At 51.3% G+C, this 21,278-nt stretch overlaps 1 long non-coding RNA gene across 2 annotated transcripts in view; it reads right to left on the minus strand.

Annotated features, from left to right (window-relative positions):
- Window positions 1-11,838: 11,838 nt before the first annotated feature.
- The window catches only part of LOC123569198 (uncharacterized), a 73,806-nt gene continuing 64,366 nt past the window's right edge, over window positions 11,839-21,278 (minus strand). Inside the window, exon 4 of one of the 2 annotated variants that reach the window (XR_006692809.3) lies at window positions 11,839-14,019. This is a non-coding gene — a long non-coding RNA (uncharacterized lncRNA). The remainder of the gene's footprint in view (window positions 14,020-21,278) is intronic. The other variant, XR_012422334.1, reaches the window with a different exon arrangement.

Genomic DNA, 21,278 nt, shown 5'->3' on the forward strand with positions numbered 1-21,278 from the left:
TTCCTCTTACACACACATCCTCACACACATATGTGCTGATGTATACACACACACCCACGTATACAAGCATGTGCCTTGCCAGCCTCCCCACCCTCAGAACTCTTCTCACACTTCATGATCCTTCTGAGTCAGTTTCAGAGCCCACGTTTCTAACTCTCTACCCATTTGCCACATCAGAGTTCAAAGTCAAAAGCTTCCCAAGAACCCCACCCAGGTTCTTCCTGCCACCCAGAAGATTAAACACATGGATCCCCAGCCATTCCTGGCCCCTGCTACACTGCTCAGTAGGTGGGGTGCTGGTGTCTGCTGGGGAGGGACTGAGGCTGGTTCAGTGTAACCAGCAGGCATGTGGACAAATGGAGATGGTCCCTGGGAATACGGGGAGTTCGTTCCAAAATGATTCCAACTCAGGAATGATGCCTCCTTTTTCAGCTCCTGCTCCAGCAGATCCCAGACTCACCCCACTCTATAGCAGACCCCAAAACAGGAGGTCCCACCTGAATTAGACATTTTTGGTACCATAGGCCTGCTGACATGCCACGGGCAGGAGGCAGGACTTCCCTCGTGGTCTCACAGAAGCTTCTAGGCAGGGCCCTTCCACACCCGGAGCCTTTGTAACACCCAGCTCAGACTAGCACTTTCTTACACACGAGGGTCTCATTGGGGGAAAAATGGGGAGGGAGGTGGAGTAAAGCAGAATGGAATTCAACTCCATTACCTCTTCACTGTGTTATTTCAGGGACATCACTTGACCTCTCTGAGCCTGCTTCCTCCTAGAGACAAAAATGTATACTTAGGGCGATTGCGGGGAATGACAAGGAAAATGGATGAGAATGTGCTGGAGAAATTCTGAGGCATTAGACAGATGAAAGGTTGTTTACCATCACCTTGGAAGCTGTGCTTTCTGTCCCCAGATTCACTTTCTGCCCTGTTCTGGGCCCTCCAGGGGCCTTCCCTATGAAGTGTGTCTCCCAGGCTCTCCCACCCTCTGGCTTCCAGTCCACTCCAGCTAATATGTGGCACCAGCAGGGAATCAAGGGCAGGAAAAGAGAGAGGTTGGGAACATGTCTCCCATCTCCTCTGACTCACTGCACTCAGGCACTGGCTGAGTTATTCTATGGCCACAGCTCTGTCCAGCGGCCCCATCTCTGTCCTTCCTTCCCTTGCCCCTTCAGGCCTAAGAGCTGCCACAACTTCCTTCCCCCGTTGCTAACGTCCAGATGCTTCAGCTTCTTGTATTCTTTCTCTTAGCCCTGCCTCTCCCTCTCAAATCAGAGCCTGTTTGTTGAAGACTTTTCAGGTGTGCCAACTGCCCCAAGCTGACCCAGTGCAGATCCTAACTGGCCCTACCAGCATCTTCCATGCTTACCCAGCTGGCCCATGTATTGAAGATGCCCTGGGCTCCCAGCTTTGCCACCCCAGCTTTCTGAGTCTCCGTGGATTGAGATCACTGGGGACCCAGCAGGAAGAAGTTGGAGAAGATAGGAAGGCAGGACAGGACTGGAATGATTCTAGGATGACCACCCCACTGGCCCTTGCAGAAGAAGCCTCATCCTGGGCCCTCTCTCTGCCAACGCCCCCTCTCCGCAGAATGGGCAGCCTATCTGGGTAAAGACCTGCCCAGACCCCGCAGCCAAGGGCAGCCCTCAGAGATTCAGGCCAGGAGCGGCCTTTGTTCCCCACACCTGGAGCTAGAGCTTGCTTTGCCTGCGGTGGAAGCTCTGGTTTAATTAAGGATCTTAGGAGAGAATTCTCTCTTGTTATTTTCTGAATAAATTAAGGAAGTAACTTTGATGCAATATCATTTTCATCTAATCAGGAACATTCTGAAATTACCATATTGTTTTCCATTAGAAACCCCATCAGCCCCCAAATCAGATAACCAGGCTGGAGGCTGCCAGGGCCCCTCTGTCCTGGGGCGGGTGTGTGCTGTGCTGTGAGGACACAAAGGGACTCTCTGCTCCTGCCATGATCCCTTGTTAAGTTCAGGAGATTGCTCGTGGCTTTTAGCAGGGCTCCTGGGCCTTGGCCGTGGCTGGGGAGGGGTCCCCCAGGCAAAAGGCAAAGGAGGGGCCCAGGAGGCCTGCAGAGCAGGTTGGGATGGATCATAACCTGCCCAGGAGCTTCTTGACAGTTCAGCTGGAAAGGAGGAGAGGTCAGGCTCCTTATCTTGAACCCCCAGTCCCACCCCCTCCTAGGTAGCCTCACAGGGACCAGAGGAAGGTCCAAGGTCACAGCCAGGGACAAAGGAGGGCGACCCGAGATCCAGGATCTGAGGAAAGGCTGAAAGCCATCCATGTGAGGTGCGGCCAGAGGCTGCTGAAAATGCACGAAATCCTCTACAAAGCTCAGTTCCAATCTCTGAAGCTCCCTGAAGCCTTGAGCTGAGGGGTGTCAAGACCGCAACAAGGTGGGGGCCATGGAGGGGAAAACAAGAGCATCCCAGGGCCACAGTACCCTCAAAGAAACGTCACTGCCACTCTCTAAGGTCTCCTCCTGGAGGGTACCCTCCAGCCCTCACAGCAGGAGTGGGCACTGTGGCCAAATGCAGCTGGAGTCCAGGACAGGACCCAAGCCCTTTCTGCGGCCATCCCAGGGCCAGGCATCACATACTGCATCTCTTCACGCACTGAGATAGATCCAAGTGCATGCCTAAGAAAGGTCAGCGATTTTTTTTTTTTTTTTTTTTTTTTTTTTTTTTTTTTTTGAGACAGGGTCTCACTCTGTAACCCAGGCTGGAGTGCAGTGGCACAGTCTTGGCTCACTGCAACCTCCACCTCCTGGGCTCAAGCGATCACCTTGCCTCAGCCTCTTGAGTAGCCCGGGACTACAGGCACGCACCACCATGCCTAGCTAATTTTTTGTGTTTTGTAGTGACAGAGTCTCACTATGTTGCTCAGCCTGGTCCCGAACTCTTGAACTCAAGCAATCTGCCCACCTTGGCCTCCCATAGCACTGGGATTTCAGGTGTGAGCCACTTCCTGGCCAACAGTGATCTTTTACAAGTGCCTGGTAATAGAGTCAGAATCTCTGTCTGTTGGTTCGTTGGTCCCAATTCTATTTCTCGGTCTCTGTGGCTTTCTTTCACTCTTGTTTCTTTTTTTTTTTTTAATTTATTTATTATTATTATACTTTAAGTTGTAGGGTACATGTGCATAACGTGCAGGTTTGTTACATATGTATACTTGTCTTTCACTCTTGTTTCTATCTCCCATTCTCTCTTTCTCTTCCTTCCTCCCCCTCCTTCTCCTCCCTCCCCTCCCTGCCATGCTTCAGGCCCTCAAGAAGCCAAAACTCCTAACCAGAACCCAGCAGGGACAGCCTCCACCCACCCACATGGGTTCCAACTGGCTCTGCTCCTCCCAGCACCAAAACAGGAGTGTCAGCTGCCAGAGAAGGGTCCGAGACCCTCCACAGCACCCCCGCCACTGTCCCAGAACCAAGAGGACACAACCAGGCCACCAGGTGTTGTCATCCAGCCAAAGCAGAGTGAAGAAAGAAAAGGAGGGGTGGAGCAGAATGGCAAGGAGGAGGACAGTGGTTGTCACATGGTACAGAAAAGTGTGTGAGTGTGAGGACAGAAGTGGGAGTGAAGGTGGGGGAAGGGTCCAGGAAGGATACAATCCCAGAATGGAGGGGTGGCCAGCTTGAGGGTCTTGCCAAGCCCCAGAGTCACTGGGTGTCCTTTGGAAGGGATGAGCTAACTATTCTCCTGGTCTCTGGGCCCCAGAGTTCAGTAGAAGGCCAGATACACAGAAAGCCGAGGAAACATTTGCTAAACAAAAAATGACTCAGAGGACGATAGGCAGAAATACAGCCAGGGGTCCCTGGCACATGGGGGAAGGGAGCTCTGAATAGCAGCTCAGATCCACAAGGCGGGGAAGGCCACCACCAGGTGATGTTCTGGAGAGCGGGGTTATAGCCTTTAGCCCTGGGGCAAATGCTGTCTGCCCCCTCTTCCCTGCTGGGTTTGGGACTCTGAACCCACAGACAAGGAGCATGGCCAGAAAAGGTCACGGCTCAAAGATGGATGGGTTCACTCATTATGCAAAGATGTCTGGAGGGCACATTCTGTGCGAAGCTCCTGGGTGAGGCCTCCCTGTGCTTTCGGGTGTGGGATGTGCATGGAGGTGGTGGGCGCCAGTGTATGCAGGGGTGGCATGGGTGCGCTTGTAGACAAGTGGGATGGGGATAGGAGAGCATGTGTGGGGAGGGCCTGAGTGTGCTTTCAGGCATAAATGGGGACTGCTGAGTGATGACAGGGCAGCTGGGAGGGGCCCCTAGCCAGGAGGCTCGGGCCCATTCAGCAGATAGTCAAGGGTGGGAGCATTTTCTCCTAGAGCCCTCCCCGTACATTTTCAGGAGCCTCACAGTTTCTAGGGGGCCACCCATACTCCACCAAGCCCGTGTCAACCACTTGACTTTAGCAGCCCACCTTACCACATGTGAATCTCTGGGGTCATCCGGAATCGGAAGTTACCAAGAGGTGCTTTAACGTATGTGGCTTGGTAAATACTTCCCACCGCCTCCTCTGGCTTTTCTGCCTGTGATTTCCAAGTTAATGCCAATGAGCACACCACTGGGCACACAGTGGCATTCTTCTACTGGCCCACACTGCTGGACCAACTTCTTCCTGACTCTCACCCCCGTCCCAAGCTGAGACAGGTCTCCCAGTTCCCCTGGTCATTTGAAAGTACTGACTTCCCTTGTTTCTGGACCACAAGTCTCTGGCAAAATTCCAGTCCTAAATTGCTCTCCCCAGTCCCAACTCTACTTCCCTGCTGTTCCCCCAAATGCACCAGCCCCCAGGGACCCTGCAGGGACGGGGGGAGAAGATCCACTTTGGTTCACTATCGGCTATTTCCAGACGAAGTATTGGGTAGCACTAGGCTACCCAGTTCCCTGCCTCAGCCTGGCTGGGACCCAGCCAGCGCGTTGGGACGCCCCTGCCATGGCTGGCTGAAGCTTGTTGTCTAACCCGGCCTAGGGGTACCTGGGAGCGGGTGGAGGGTGGCCTGGCAGGGCTCAGAGAGCAGGCACACCCTGGGTGAGGTCATGCCTGCCTCACACCTCTGGTATTCCCACTGATCCCTATCTCCTCCCCCAGCCCTCAGGTTCCTGGGGCGGAGATGCAGGCAAAAGAGGTACTGATACTACGGTCTGGCCCCAGGCAAGAGAGGGGCTGCAGCTGAGCCTGTACCTGCCCGTCCTCTGCTCCCACCGCCACCCCCACTCCACCTCCTGCCTCCACACCGGCGGATAGACAAGGCTGGCCGCCCCATAGGAGAGACCCCTCCCCCCAATTACTGACCCCTCCTGGGAAAGGCCCTCCTTACCATTCCTCCCCAAGGAAGCCAGGCAAGGCAGAGGGGCCCTGGAAGGCAGGTTTCCAGAGGGCTTCCCTTGGAAGACACCCAGTCCCCTCCCACACCGCACCCTCTCAGCCTCCTCCCCTCTACCTCAACCGAACTTTCATCATTTCGGTAACCATTATTAGTAGGGAGCCATATGGCTTATCATGCAAACTTTTGAGAATGAAAGGATGATTATCGGAAACTGACTGTCACAGGCAAACTGGACACATGGGTACCCTGATTATTGAGACCCCTCTGAGCGCTGGACCCCCCAAGAAGGCATATAAGCATTTTGATGAGCTCAGGCTCAGGGAGGGCCAGCGTCTTTGGGGCTCTCAGGAGCCAGAGAAGTATCCAGCCCTGGATCCTTTTACTGCACAGAACGAGGGGTGGGAGAGGCTCTGCGGGGACTAGAAAGGAGAGGATAAATGCCGGCAGTTCTCGGGAGAGTTCTGTATGTTTCTTGTTCCCTTTACTAGCCCCATCCCTGGCCTGACCCAAGAGTCAGGAAAATCAAGACCCTATGACAATGACAGGGCACACTCTCGAGGGACATGATCTTCCCAGGTGCCTGAGCTGTCCTCTCCCCTTCCATTCCACCTTCCCTCCCCAACACCCCCGCCTCCACTGCCTTTCCCCCCACCAGCCGTCCGCCTCCTTCATATGCTACAATCATACCAGTGGTTCTCAAAGTGTAGGCCCCAGGTTGGCCACATCAGCATCACCTGGGAACTCGTTAGAAAAGCACATTCTTAGACACCACCCCAGACCTACTGAATCAGAAATTCTGCAACAGAATCACCCCGGAGGGTTTGTTAAAACACGTTCTGTTGCCTGCTCATGTGGAGAAGCACCACTCTACTCTTCTCAAGCTTTAATGGATGTACAGATCACCTGGGGATCCTATTCAAATACAGATTGTAGGATGAAAATGCAGATTATGACTCAAGAGGTCTGGCACAGGGCCTGGCATTCTGCATTTCTCTGAAACTCCTAGGTGGGCTGATGCTATGAGTCCTCAGACTACACTGAGAATAGCCAGGCTTCAGTACACCCCTGGTTCTCAACCCCAGTGGCACTTTACAATCGTCTGGGGAGGCTTTAAAAAATGCCAGTAGCTGGGCCCTGGCTCCAGAGGTCCTGATTTCATTGATCTAAGGGGAGACTGCAGCATGGGTAGATTTTACAACTTCCCCAGGTGATTCCAAAACACAGCCAACGTCCTCAGCCTAGCGTGATGAGTGGACATGCTTGGCACCCCTACACCCCACGTACCCACTCACCCTCTGGGATCCCCCTTCTCCTTTCAATCCTCCTTATCCACTTCCACAGCTCCTTCCCCACACCTGCAGACACTTTGACACGCTTAAACACAAGCACGTGGACATGGAGAGGGGTGTCTAGGCAGCTGTAGACTCAGACACACAAAAATGCAAGCGGTGGACAGTAGGCATGCGGGCATGAGTGTGTATACACAGACTGTACACACGCGGACTAACCCATTTGTCAGCGTGCTGCGGACACTCCTACATTTATACAGCTAGATGGACACACGCAAGTGTACACACAAAACATGCAGGAGTACACGCCAGCCTCAAAGGAGCCAAAGACCTCCTCTGTCTGTCTCCAGTGGGGTGACTCTTGGTCTCATTGCACCAGATGATGAGGTCCGTGGCCCCAGCAGTCCTGTCTGTCCCTCAAGAGACAGGTCAGCCCTCAGCAAACCAGAAGTCTGGGCTTGGGTATCTTTTCTCATTGAGCACCATGGAGGTACTCTAGGCTGGGTGCGGTCCTCCCCGGGAGGCATTAATTTCCTATGGCAGCCAACTCAGCCTCAAGATCTCCGAGGGGTCTCAGAGCCATGCCTGTCCCCTAGTGTCCAGGTCAGCCATGGAGGGGCCCTGCCACCAGGAGGCTGCCCCTTTCTGGGAGCTGTGGGTGTCTTCTGTCCCTCAGTTCATCACAGTGCTGCTGGGTTGGGGCCTCCTTTGAGTTTAAAATCCAGCACCCCCACCCCACGTGCAGGCTGGGGCCCTCCACGAGCGGGGCTGATTGATGACTCAGGGGGACTGCGGCTGCCGCAGGCCTATTTTATGATGTCATTAGGCAGCTTCGGCAGCGGGAAGGAATCCCTCCTGACATCATAAAAGACTTGATATTTCGCTAATGTTATCTTGGCGGCATGTCGCCCTGACATTTTCTCTTTGCAGCGCTCCCCACAGGACCGGGAGTTGTCTAACTACAGCCCGGAAAAAATGCAAAACAGACAAATGCACCCTCGGGGGACAGCGGGAGAAAGCTAATAGACCAGTCCCCAGCTCCCCACCCACGGAGGTGGTTTAGGTGGGAAGCATGATGTGTTTGTCAAAGGAGACCCGGGGCTGCCTTCCCACTGCCAGCTCTCCCTACTCGAGATGCAGCAGGATGAGTCAGTGCTGAGGTTCCACAATCCGCCCTGCTACCCTGAGGCTATGTGACTTAGGCAAAGTCCTTGCCCTCTCTAGGCCTCAGTGACCCCATCCATGCTCCCACACAGGGGATTTGGACTGGACCATTTCAAAGGCTGTCGGGTGATGTTGAAGACCTTGAAGCTGCCAGGGAGGGTGAGGGTGCCACAGAGGAAGGAAGGAGGGACCCCATGCTAGGTTCAGAACTGCAACCCTGCACAGCTATTGGGGGAGGATGGGTGATACGGTTTACAATCCATCCCCTTCCCCAGGAATGGTTTTGGAAGCCAGACAGAGGAGCGAGGTGTTTCCCTAGCCTGAAGCCATTGTCTTCCAAAGAACAAGATCAATTACTGGTTCTGAGGCAAATTGGAAATGGCACTGGGGTAAATTCGTTGCTATGGGCCTGGCGGGCAGAAGCCAGCACAAAGTAACCATTCTCAGATTCCCAGGGCGGCCGGGGTGACTCAGGGCTTGGCAAAAGAGAAAGATCCTACGGCCCTGGGTACCTCCTAGATTCACAATCAAAATCCTCTCCCACCTGGGCAGAAATCACCCACCCCAGCCTGACCCCAGAATCCCTGACAGATGGGCCTCCAGCTTACCACCTCCAGAAATGGGGTGCTCACCCCTTCCCCCAGGCAGCCCAGCCACCTGCCTCCAAGTGGCATCCCCCTAGGGTTCCAAACTCTGCCTCTCAGACATGTATCGTATCTCCACCCCCAGGACAGCCCTGCAAAAATATGCACAAACACCTCCCCCAACCCCACCCTCCAGTGTGCAGGAGGAGAAGCCAAGGTTTGTGCTCTGTTTTCAAAGGCTGGAATATTTGTCCTCGAAAAGAGCGTAACTGGCCATTTTAACTTGGGATCTATGGTTAGAACCGTAACCATTACTTTGTAATCCTATGTATCTCATTTTATGCATTTAAAAACACTGTTTTGGTCTGGGCATGGTGACTCACACCTGTAATCCCAGCACTTTGGGAGGCCGAGGTGGGAGGATCACTTGAGGCCAAGAGTTCAAGACCAGTGTGGCAACATGGCGAGATCCCACCTCTACCAAAAAAAAAAAAAAAGTTTTAATTAGCTGAAAGTGATGGCACGCACCTGTAGCCTTAGCTACTTGGAAGGCTGAGGTGGAAGGATTCCTTGAGCCCATAAGTTAGAGGCTGTAGTGAGCTATGATCATGCCACTGCACTCCAGCCTGAGCAACAGAGCTCTGTCTCTACAAAATAATGTCTCTAAAAACCCTGTCTCTAAAAAATAATAATAACAAAGAATAAAAACACGACTTTAGAAGACTGCTAAAGAAGTTCATGGCATTAAAAAAAAAAAAGAAAGGAAGAAAAAAGTAAAGAACCCTGTTCTAAAATTCAGACAAAGCCATATTTAGCCATGAATGTGTCCAGATTAGGGAGATCATTCTGACCTGGGTTCATCTCTAGCTCTGGAGAAACCCTTGTGCCCCTCTTGGAAGAAACTACTTTTAAAATAAAGGTAGATTACAAAACATTGTTTAAAAAAAAGAAAAAGGAAATAAAGGTATTAGGTTGGTGCAAAAGTAATTGCAGTTTTACCAAAGTTAACGGCAAGACTGCAATTATTTTTGCAACAACCAAACAGATTAGACCATCCTCCCAGCCAAAACCCCCACCCCGTCTTCTCCAAGGCCTGTTCTGAGGTCTGATATGCACCATCAGAGGTGCCTAAACCACCCAATTCCTAGACTCCTGGCCTGAGCTGAACAGGCCACACAGCCGACGTCAATGGCACTTTTCAGGGCCGGGCACCATTGTAAGCACTACAGGGACAGGCAAAGATGGAGCAGACCCAATCTTGGCTTCAGGAGGTTCTCACAGGTAAGTAGACACGTTCCAGCCACACCTCGCTGCCTGTCCCTCCCCAGCCAGTGCACCAAGAGCCTCCTACCTGCTCAGCTCTGCCCACGCTGCTCCCTGGGCCTGCAGTGCCCCGCCCGTGCTCTTCCGGTAGCTAATCCTCCCCTAACTTTCCAGCACCGACTAAAATACCTACCTTAATCCGAGTTTATTCCGGGTTCTGGTGCCCTTACCATGGAGAGGCCTGGCTGAGTGCAAGCCTCCTAGAAGGCCCGCCTTAGACTTGGATATGCTTGCAGCCATGGGGCAGGGAGCGCACAGAGAGGCTTCCAGGGAGCAGGATCCCTGATGCCTGGCTGCTCCGTGAGAACACACTGTCGACTCTTCCGCTGAGTCAGGAACCAGCACCTGGTACTTCCTCCTGAGCTGGCTGCCCCAAGCGGAAGGACCCTGGGGTTTCCTCCCAAGGGCCCCCACTGCCTCCCTAACGAAGTAATACTGAAATAATGCCCTTTCAGAATTGCAGAACGCTGACCTCCGATTGCCCAAGTTGGAAGATAGCTGCTCCTATGTTTTGGCACCCTCCAAAATGATGAGCAATTCATTCATTCAACAAATATTTATTGAGTGCCCGTGACTTGCCAGGCACTGTTCCAGATGGTGAAAACAAAGACAAAACATCCCTGCTCTCAAGGAGCTCACATTCTCTCGGGGAGAGACAAGCAACATAGACAATCAGTCAGCAAAAAATATATATATACTGGATGGTGACAAGTGCCACAGATAAAGGTAAGTCAGAAAGAACAGGGTCTTCCTTACGGAGAAGGGGACACTTGGGTAAAGACCTGAAGGGGGTGATGGAGGGAGGCACAAGGATATCTGGGGGAAGAGCATTCCAGCAAAGGGCATGGTGTGTGCAAAGGCCCTGAGGCAGGAGAGTGCCTCACATGTTCAGGAACAGCCAGGAGGGCAGGAGGGCAGTGGGGCTAAAGGGAGGTGCAATGGGGGAGAACAGTAGAGACAGGGATGGGGGCCCTGGGGTGAGGGATGATTGACCATGTGAGGCCTTGAGCTTGCTATGATGACCTTGGTTTTTACTCCCAATGAGATAGGCATCACTGCAGGCCCTGAGCAGATAAGTGATGTGCTATGACTTAAATGTTAATTAACAGGATCACTGTGGCTGCTGCGTAGAGAATAGACCACTGGGCGTGAACCCCTACTATGGCAGTGGCTGTGGAAGGAGTGGTTGGATTCTGGCTGTCTTCTGAAGGTGATAGACACGAGGCACTGCTTCTGGCCCTGTGCACCATTTTCTTTCTTTCTTTTTTCTTTTTTTTTTTTTTTTTGAGACAGAGTCTTGCCCTGTCACCCAGGCTGGAGTGCAATGGTGCAATCTTGGCTCACTGCAACCTCCACCTCCTGGGTTCAAGCGATTCTCCTCCCTCAGCCTCCCGAGTAGCTGGGATTATAGACATCTGCCACTATGCCCGGCTAATTTTTGTATTTTTAGTAGAGGTGGGGTTTCGCCTGTAATCCCAGCACTTTGGGAGGCTGAGGCGGGCAGATCACCTGAGGTCAGGAGTTCGAGACCAACCTGATTTTTTTTTTTTTTTAAGATGGAGTCTTGCTCTGTTGGCCAGGCTGGAATGCAGTAGTGCAATCTTGGCTCACTACAACCTCTGCCTCCCATGCTCAAGCAATTCTCACACCTTGGCCTCCTGAGTAGCTGGGACTACGAGCACCCACCACCGTGCCCAGTTAATTTTTGTATTTTTAGTAGAGACAGGGTTTCACCACGTTGGACAGGCTGGTCTTGAACTCCTCCTGCCTCGCCTCCCAAAGTGCTGGGATTGCAGGCGTGAGCCACTGCGCCTGGCCCCTCTATGCCCTTTTCTATCAGCCTCACAATCACCCCATGAAGTAGGGCCTTTCTCCCCTTTACACAGATAAGGAAACTGAGCTTCAGAAAGCCCATAAGTGGGAGATTCAACCCAGGCTTATCAAGACCAAAGCCAAGTTCCTCCCACTCTACTGCACCACCTGCCTGGTCAGGATTCCACAGACCCCCAGAGAGGGGAACAAAGTCAAGATACTTACCAGCTGAGAACTTCATGCTAATTTGGAATCGTCCACAAATTGTTATCTTCACATGTTTTCTCTTCATGTTAAAGCTCAAATGACACATTGATGTTAAGTGTTTTTATTTTTATTTATATAGTTTCCATTTTTAATCAATATTTTTATTTTAAATTGCATCCAAAATCATCAGTGAAGGGAGAGAACTACAAGGAGAAGGGAGGGTGGGGGAGGCATAATCATTGCAAGATGTGAGCTGGGGTATCTTGTTTCTTACCAGAATCATCCTTCAGCACTGCAGTGGGCCAGGCCCTGGGCTAGGGAACTGTTGGGCAGGCAGGGATGAATCTGCCCGAGTCCGTGCCCAGAAGGACCTCTCAGCAGGTGAGAAGAGAGGGGACATTTCCAGGCAGCACATGAGAGGAGCCATATCCAGGGTGCAGCTGTCTGGGAATGATCTGGGTGACTAAGCAAGGAGGACCAGCCAGGGAAGGCAGGACTCAGAACACATACAGGAGGAAGCGTTGCCCTAAATCAAATCCCAGGAAAGGTCCCACGATGACAGAAGGGATCGTCGTGGAGCTGAGGCAGAAGTACTCTGAAGCCCAAGCTGGCAGGTCTTCCAGCAGGCAGTGCAGCTGCCTTTTGCCAGCACTATAGGAGCGGTGGGAGAGGGCTTCTCAAAAGGGAAGGAGAAAAGGTCATGGGTTCTCACTCGGAGCTACTGCTGGGGGCTGATGATTAAAATGCAGTGGGGCATGCAATGGCTTTAATTTACAGAGCCCCCGGAGCCTGGGTGGATCTGGAGCTGCATCTGCATGGGGGCGGGAGTGGGGACCCCTCTCCAGAGGTTGAAGTGTGGCTTCTGAAACGTCATTTGTCACTCGACAGCAGCCCAAGACCCAGTCTCTTCAAGCGAGTTGCAAAGAGGGAAGGAAGGAGAGAAGGAAAGAAAGAGGGAGAGAAAAAAGGGACAAGGATGAGGAATGGAAAGAAGAAAAGAATTTGGAAAGGAGATGAGATGAGGAAAGAGTGAGAGGAGGGATAAATAAGTCCAAAGGGCAAAGTGTGTCCTCCTTCAGGGACACCAGGGTCCAGTCCTGTCAGAGGCAGCACCCTGGGAAACCCCCGAGCAAAGCTTCCCTTCAAGCAGAGGAAAGGAACATGGGAGTCCAGGAGACCTCAGCCACAGCGCAAAGACGGAAGTGATGACCTGGAGCCACTGCAGACACAGGGAAGATTCCATCCTGCTCAACCTGAGACAGCCACGCCTGCATCCCAAAGTGGATACCAATACCCTCACTAGATGTACACACTGCAAAATACACCAACCTACAGACACAGCTGCAGAGACACTCACAACATGCATGGGCAGATTTACACACAGGTACAGGACACAAAGAGGCACGGGAAAGAACAAACATGCTCATAGAGGTAGATGACACTTGCACAGATGCTAACAGAAAGCATGGACTCATGTCTGCAGATACTGACAGAGGTCATCAGACACACACCAGTGTGGACCTACCTGCGTGGACAGTGTACAAGCAGGCATGTGCAGATGCAGGCAGAAATGCACAGACACACACGGATACTGACAGATGTATGCATGCAAGAAGTTCGCTTATACACAGATGTGTAGGCTCACACTGACAGATACACCTTGATACACAGATGTGCACAACTACTCTGGGTGCACCTGCTCTTGCACTAATAGACATGCACCCACATTTATAAGAACACGCGCACCCAGCATACCCTCAGACACATACATGCACACAAAGACAAGCTCGGAGACACCGGCCGACATGCTCAGGCACGCCAGCAACCAGGCAGACACCCATGCTGTGGGCTCTGTTTTGAGCTTAGGCCCTGGGTCTCAGCTTCCCTGAGTAGCTGTCCTCAAGCCAGGCCCTCTCCTGCCCCACTCCTGCCAGCTGTCCAGTTTTGGCGAGTTCTCTGGCCAGGCCCACCAGGCCCACCCACCAACCCTTGGTCAGATCCGCCCACCAACACTTGGTCTGCCCATTGGCCCTGTCCCAGGCCCCAGGCTCCAGGATAGCAATTGCTCCATTCTACCAGGTGCCAACTCAGCCAAATTTCACACCCAGAAGTGGAGCCAGGCCAACAGGGCTTGTTGCAGCCCGCGTGGGGCATCAGTACGGGGGTGGTGTGAGGGAGCCAGGATCCTGTAGTGGCACAGAGAGAAGCAGCCCCAGCTGCCGTGCAGGCCTGCCTGGCGATGCTGCCAGCTTCTTCTCCAGGTCATCCACCCTCTCCAAGCCTCAAGCTCCTCACCTGTGAAATGGGACAATATACCTGCCCTACTGACATGCCAATTAAATGGACATCCCCTCCCAGATGACAAAGAGTTTTTGCCTAAGTTTCCCTTGCCTCATCTTTACAATAACTCTAAGACAAAGGTTTTATTTTCCCTGCTTTATACTAGGAAGCTGAGCTAAGGAAGGATAAGTAACTTAATCAAGGGAGCAGACAGGACTGGAATCCAGGTTCCTGCTCCAAATTCCGTATCTTTCATGGTAGGTAAGTATGCAGCACATGACCTCCCAGAATCCAAACACTTGCCCATGGGAAATGTCACTAAGAGCTCTTTTCTCTTTTCTGGTCAGTTTAGACTTGGCCTCTGAATCCTTCTCAACACACCACTCCGAGCACCATTCATAATTGGCCAGAGTTGGCATGTGGAATGAAACCTACTGCCATCCTGTCCCTACACTGAATTCATCTAATTCAGAGGGTTGATGGGATGATTAAATGAGATCAAGGGCAGAAAGTACTTTGTAAGATTACAAGTGATGTGCCTATCAGACAAATTGTAGTACAGTTTTCTTTTCTTTTTTTTCCAAGACGGAGTTTTGCTCTTTTGCCCAGGTTGGAATGAAGTGGTGTGATCTCGGCTCACTGCCGCCTCCACCCCCCCCCGGTTCAAATGATTCTCCTGCCTCAGCCTCCTGAGTAGCTAGGATTATACGTGCCCACCACCATGCCCAGCTAATTTTTGTATTTTTAGTAGAGACAGGGTTATGCCATGTTGGCCAGGCTGGTCTCGAACTCCTGACCTCCAGTGATCCACCTGCCTCAGCCTCCCAGAGTGCTAGGATTACAGGTGTGAGCCACCACGCCCGGCCTGTAGTACAGTTTTCAAAGGCTATTTACATCCAAGTTCTCCCAAGTCTCCCTATGCTGGGGTGGATGGTTAGGGACAAGATAGTCACTGTCATTGCTCCATTTCACAGAGGAACAGACTGAGACTCAGGCAAGTGAGTCCGGGGTCACATGGATAGGTCAGAGTTAAGACGGAGGCCCATGCACTGACTTCTGTTTCAATGCTCTTCACAGTCAGGGCCCCAGCCAGACAGGATGCCAGAGTATGTGGGCATTTGGGAGTCAGTGCTGGGAAGGGAGCAGGAAGGCCCAGTCTTCTCCCAGGAGAAAGGGACAGACCCTACAACTAATTGGTTCAGAGTGCTTCTTTTGACCCTAATTAGTTATTTGTCATGTCTCCATTTGCATACCAGAAAAGATGCAAATTTGCATATTTGTAAATGAGGCCGGGCCTAGATGTGGGTTCTGGAAGAGCTTGGCAGTTGCTGGCAGGCAGGGAGGCAGCTGGCTCTTGCCACTGAAGCATGGGCCGCCGAGGAAAGAGGAGATTTGGGAGACAGCTCCTTGGCTCAGGCCTGCAAGGTGCTCTCAAAGGGGGTCAGGCAAGATGGCCCACCTCGCTCCCTCCCCCAGGGCTGAGGGGTGGGCAGGGAGAATGGGTGAGCCTAATGCTGCTATTTTGATTAGATGAAACAAGGAGGGGGGGAATATAAAGTAATTTCAGGACGCTCTGTGCTGGGAAACCTTCTGTTCACGTCCTTGGATAGAATCTGTAACACTTGCAAAGGGGGAAACGTCCCCCTCCACCTTCCTGGAGAGGAAAAGGTTTGGGAGGAAATGGAGGTCAGGAAAACACACCCTAACACACACACACACACACATGCACACGCACATTCTCTCTCTCTCTCCTCCAGACTCTCATTTTACACACACCTACAATTCACTTAATATACATACACAGTCGCACACACACGTCTGGGCCCCCCAGAAACACCCTTATTTACACACGATACCCCCAGCCCCCCCAGAGGTACACACGCAACGCTAACTGGAGAGGCACATTCGCACATATGCAAGCATTCCCAGACTTCCCGCGACACACACATTCACGCCCTTACACATACAGACACACACTCAGACACTTGAACATAGATGTAGGCACACAGACTCACTTAAGCTGTGCGTAAATATTTACATACACACACACAAGACGTGCTCACGCAAGCACATCCTCGCTAAGACCACATTTCCTGGCAAATCCTGGTAATTCTGACCCCTCTGCCAGAGTTCTGGGTGCCTCTTTGGGAAGAGACAAAGGAAGCTAGGGACCTGTCCTTCCTAGAAAGGGAGTAATGTGGCCCCAAGGAATTGGACCCCAAATAAGGACTGTTTCTCTCCCTGGAAAGCCAATGACTAGCAAATGCTCCAGTGCCTTCTGGGCTTCCACCTAGAGCTTGGAGCAGGGTCTGGGTGGGCCTTGACAAACGGGAGAGCAGAGGGGGAGAAGCAGTAACAGATGTATCGGTGGGTCCCGGGTCATGAATTGGGCAGGAAAGCATCATTGCCTGAGAATTTCCATGTTGACCTCAGAGGCCAGTGTGGAATGGGGTGGCGTGAGCTGCTGTACCTGCAGCCCTGAGGGCCCCAAGAGGCCAAGCTCCAAGAAGCTCCAGACTCCCGAAGCTTCCCAGGATCTAGGGCCCAGGGGCTGGACCCCGGAGCTTAGAGGCACAGGGTCAGGACCAAACTCCTCAACCACTGTTCCCATTCCCCAGCACCTCCTCCCCAGTGCCTGCATCTCAAAAGGCAAGCTAAATGGCTCTGTATTTGTAAATTAAATATAGCTGCACTTCAGCTTTCCAAAGAGCTGGGAAGGAGAGAAGGAGAAAGAAAAAGAGAGAGAGGAAGAGAAGAAAAGCTGCCGCCCTCAGGAAAGTCTGGCTGCTACAGATTGCCTGAGTCATGAATATTCATCTGGCGAATGAGGAGAGCGGGAGTTTGCATAACAGCTCCACCCACCCAACTGAAAGAAATGTCACCGCCTTTGCCAATAAAGTGCCAAAGGAAGCCGGTGGAGGCTGCCAGCCAGACGGTGCCAAACTGCTGACTTCCACTCTAAGGCGTGGAGAAAGCACATTGTTTCCGGCCCAAGGAGCCGCCACTTGGGGCTGGGGGAATGAAGCTGGCTTCTGGGAGAGAACCAAGAGGAAAAGTTTCACTTGCCACCCACAGGAAGCCTGGTGGGCAGAGCGCTTAGGCCACAGCCCTCCCAGGGCCCCTCCGAAGACAGGCTCAAAACTGACTCTTCCAGGGCACCCACCCTGGCCAACCACCAAGGACCCAGGTTCCAGGCTGGCTCCAGCTGCAAAGAAACCGCAAGAGGATCCTCATGATTTCCAGGTGGTTACTAGGGACCAGGAAGGAAGGGGACAAACCAGATGTCACTTTGGGGCCTGGAAGTTTACCTTGGCCCCATTTTGCAGAAGGGATCACCAACTGCAGGGTCATGCACACTTCCAAGGCCCAATCCTACTATGTCTTATTCCAAGACATCTTCCCAGATCCCCTGTCACCAAGACAGAGTCAGTCTCTGTGTCCTCTGTACACCCCAGTCCGATAGCTTCCTTTGATCCCAGCCCTTTCTGGTCCGTGACTGCTTCCTCCCCTGGCCTGTGAGCTTAGAGAGTAGGCTCTTCCTGATTGATCGGCCTCAGTGCCCCAGCCCAGCATGAGATTCAGAGAAAGCATCTTGAGCAATTTGTTGAGCAGAGTCGATTCTTCCATGCATTCCCTTCCCCATGCCTGTACCTGGCTCTGGATCTGTCCTTTCTTGGAATCGTGCTTGTCAAGTCCCTGGGAGGAGAGGCATTCCATCCCGGCAGCTCAGTTTGGGCCCATTGAGATCAGGACTGAAGCCGAGCAGCTGGCCTCCCATCCTCAGCACCCCACTCCCCATGAAGAGCACAGACAGGCTCCAGCTCCCACGGCACCCCATCCTCATGGCGGCACCCATTAGGTGGTGTTACAAATGCGCCTGCCTGCCCGCCAGCCTCCCGCAGCTGGCTCCCTCCAGTAATTACCTAAATGAATGGGAGAAGCAGAGCTGAAGAGAAGACGTTCTCTTAGTACAGAAAAGCAATTAGGGCTGTGGGCGTCTCCAGCTGCTGCTCCTGTTATGTAAAGTTTGGGATGTGTATTTGGGACTTAATGAGGATATTCGTGTGTTCACATCTTACCTTCGCAGACTGCTCATTTCAAGCATCCCAAGTCCGCCTGGGTGCCGTACACAGCAATACAAGCTAGGCTCCAGGCTCTGAGGGAGGAGTACCACTGCAGGGCAGCCAAGGAGCCCCTCTCCCAGGACTCATGGAACCACAGAAATCTATGATGACAACCCCCTAGAACCTGGCTTCCTTCTGCAGGAGTCCTGCTAAGTCCACATTCTGCTTGAGGCCTCTGGGAACTCGAATTCCTTCACCACCTCTTTCATGGGTTAAACATCTGCAATTGCTTTCAAAGTTCTTCCTTGAACTGAGCCAAAATTTGCCTCTTGGTAACATTCCTACATTTGCCCAAACAATTCCGTATGTCTGGGACAACACAGGATGCGTTGTTCTCTCTGCCCCAGGTCAGTCGCTAGTCCTGCAGGAGGTAAATCGATAAGGAACTAAAAAGCTTCTGTAGTTGAATAAGCTTGAGAAAATTCTACATTAAACAAGTTTCTTTGCTGCAGGACTTCTCAGAGCCTTTACTGTACTCATGTGCACTGAGCTGTGGGTGCTGTATTTCATGAACACATCTGCTCATAGAACCCTTTTCTGTGAAACAACCTCAAGAAACTAAGATTCCAAGGAGAATGTTTTTGAAAGCACTGCTTCGGCAGGTTAAAAGCAAACATCTAATTCCTTGGCCTGAGCTCCTTCGAGCATTTCTCCTAGATGGGCATGATCCCCAGCCTCCCTTGATCCTGGCCATTTTCTGTGGGTGAGCTCTGCCCATGTGTCTGCCTCTCTCCACTGCTCCAGAGATGCTTTGGCCACTGAGAGTCCAAAAGAGCATTTATCTCCACTATCCAGAACCCCATGCTCCCACTGATGCAATCAAAACACCATTGGAGGCCCAGCAGCCGAATCACACTGAATATGTTCCTTAAAAGTCTTCCCAACAAGCCACTACTGAGCCACAACTCGTTCTGCTCCCGGGCACCCACAGGCAGACCCCTCCATGCTCAGTGTTCCAGACAACAGAGTGCCCATGATGCCTTCTCTGGACAGCCGTGGGCCGTGGTGAGTCCTCAAATATCTGCACACCAACTGGTAGTTCACACACAGCCAACTGTGAACCATGAGCCATGCTTTTTACAGCATCACAAAAAGGACAAACTTGTTCTCTTGTTCTCGTGCTTGGTCAACTCAGACTCACTGGCAGAGTGCTCCACTCATCCAGGCTCTGGCCCAGAAGCCTCCCCAGACTGAGCTCACCATCCATGCCTGCATGGATGGGATGTGCTGGCTCCAACAGGCCTCGGCTTTCCTGCTCCTTCCATCGCCCCTTCCATGTGTTTCTTCTCATCATCCTGCAAGTATGTGTTCAAGCCCAGGCATGGAAAATAGGTTCATCTCAGCAGCCAACTCCAAGAACCTGGTAGTGGCTCCCTGAGCTGGCTATTGGGAGGAAGATTTTATGGCTTCATCTGGGCTCGGCAGAATGACTAGTGATGCCTGCCAGGGCTGGGGAGTGAGCAGGGAGGCACACGAGCCAGTTATTGACATCTCTAATCAAGGCTCAGTCCCTTTCCCTTAAATCAGCTCCCCCAAGCTAAAATCCGCCTTTCTCCCACAACAAACTCCCTAACTCCCACACACGACAATGCACAGCCTCATTCCTCCACTGAAACTGCTCTGTCCAAGGTCATCAACAAGCTCCTATTTGTCACGTCTTGTGCCCTTTCCCCAGCCTCCATGCCTTTGCATCATTAGATATGGTTGACCTTTCCCTAGAAATTCGCCCCCACACCCATGGAATCCTGAGACACTCCATGCTCCTGTAGCTCCCCGCCTTCCTGACCACGCATCCTATTTCTTCACCCATCTTGTCACCATGGCTGTGTTCCAGGCTCAGTTTCCAGCCCTCTCCTGCTCCTGCCAATGCACTCTCTCCCTCTGAGATTTCATCCCTAGTTCTGTCCTTGGGGAAAAGCCCACCCTGGCCCTCCCGTTCTAAGAGGCAGCCGTACTGCCCACCAGCCACTGACACTGAACAAAGCCCTGAAAACCCAGGGCCTCCTTCTTCCTCCGGCATCAACTCCTGCTCTGGGTTTGCCATAATGCATGAGCCTTCTGGGCACCAAGGGGCAAATTTCTGGCTTATGTCTTGACTCCTTATCCACATCCGTTAAATGACCACGTGCTGATTCCTCCTATTTGGTATCTACCTTATTTCCAAAATGCTACAAATAGAATTATTATTTGTTCTGATTTAAAAACATGATATATCTTCATTATAAAAAAACAAATCTAACCAATACTTAAAAGTACAAAAAAGAAAGTAAAAATCCTACCTCCCAGATATAACCACTCCAAGAATTTTGGTGAACAGCCTTCCAGACATATCTCTATGCATATATACACATAGAGATCTATGTATATAATTTTATAGACGAGGAATTGTATTATACATACTGTTCTCGCTGACACCTGCTTTTCTCTCTCAACAGTATGTCCTAGACATCTTTCTATGTCAATAAATAGAGCTCTACAAAATTATTTTAATTACTTCATAGTATTCCATTATATGTATGTATCATACTTTATTTAACTGGGTCTCTACCGATGATCATTTAGGATGTTGTGAGAATTTTGTTCTCATAAACAATGTTGTGATAAATATCCTTGTGCATATTCTCTTTGCTCATTTTTGCAACAACTGCCTTAGAATAAAATTCAATAAATGAGATGGCTGCAATTAAGGGTATACTATTTCTAATTTTGCCACTCTGTCCTTCAGAAAGCTTACAACAACAAAATTCTCATCAACCGTGCCCACATATCAGTCCAGACCCTCATCAAGCCTGGGTTTTGTCAGCGTTAATGTTTGGCCAGATCAACAGAAGGCAAATGATGCTTGTTTCTATTGGCATTGCTAAGATTATAGGGAGGGGAAAATAAATGTCTTTTTGTTTTTTCAGGCATTTGTGGTTATTTTCTTTGTGAATTGCCTGTTCATGTCCTTTGCCCATTTGTCTAATGAGATATTTATATTTTTCTTAGTGATTTGTAAGAGCTCTTTGTACAATAGAAATAAGATTAAACTTTTGTCATATGTACACACACACACCACTCTTCTAAAATTTTCTTGGAATGTTCTTTAAGGTACTTAAATGTTTAATTTTCATATAGTCAAATTTATCAGTCTTTTCTTTTATGATTTCA

Source organism: Macaca fascicularis, chromosome 1 (genome assembly GCF_037993035.2).
Source record: "Macaca fascicularis isolate 582-1 chromosome 1, T2T-MFA8v1.1".
Taxonomy (NCBI): domain Eukaryota; kingdom Metazoa; phylum Chordata; class Mammalia; order Primates; family Cercopithecidae; genus Macaca; species Macaca fascicularis.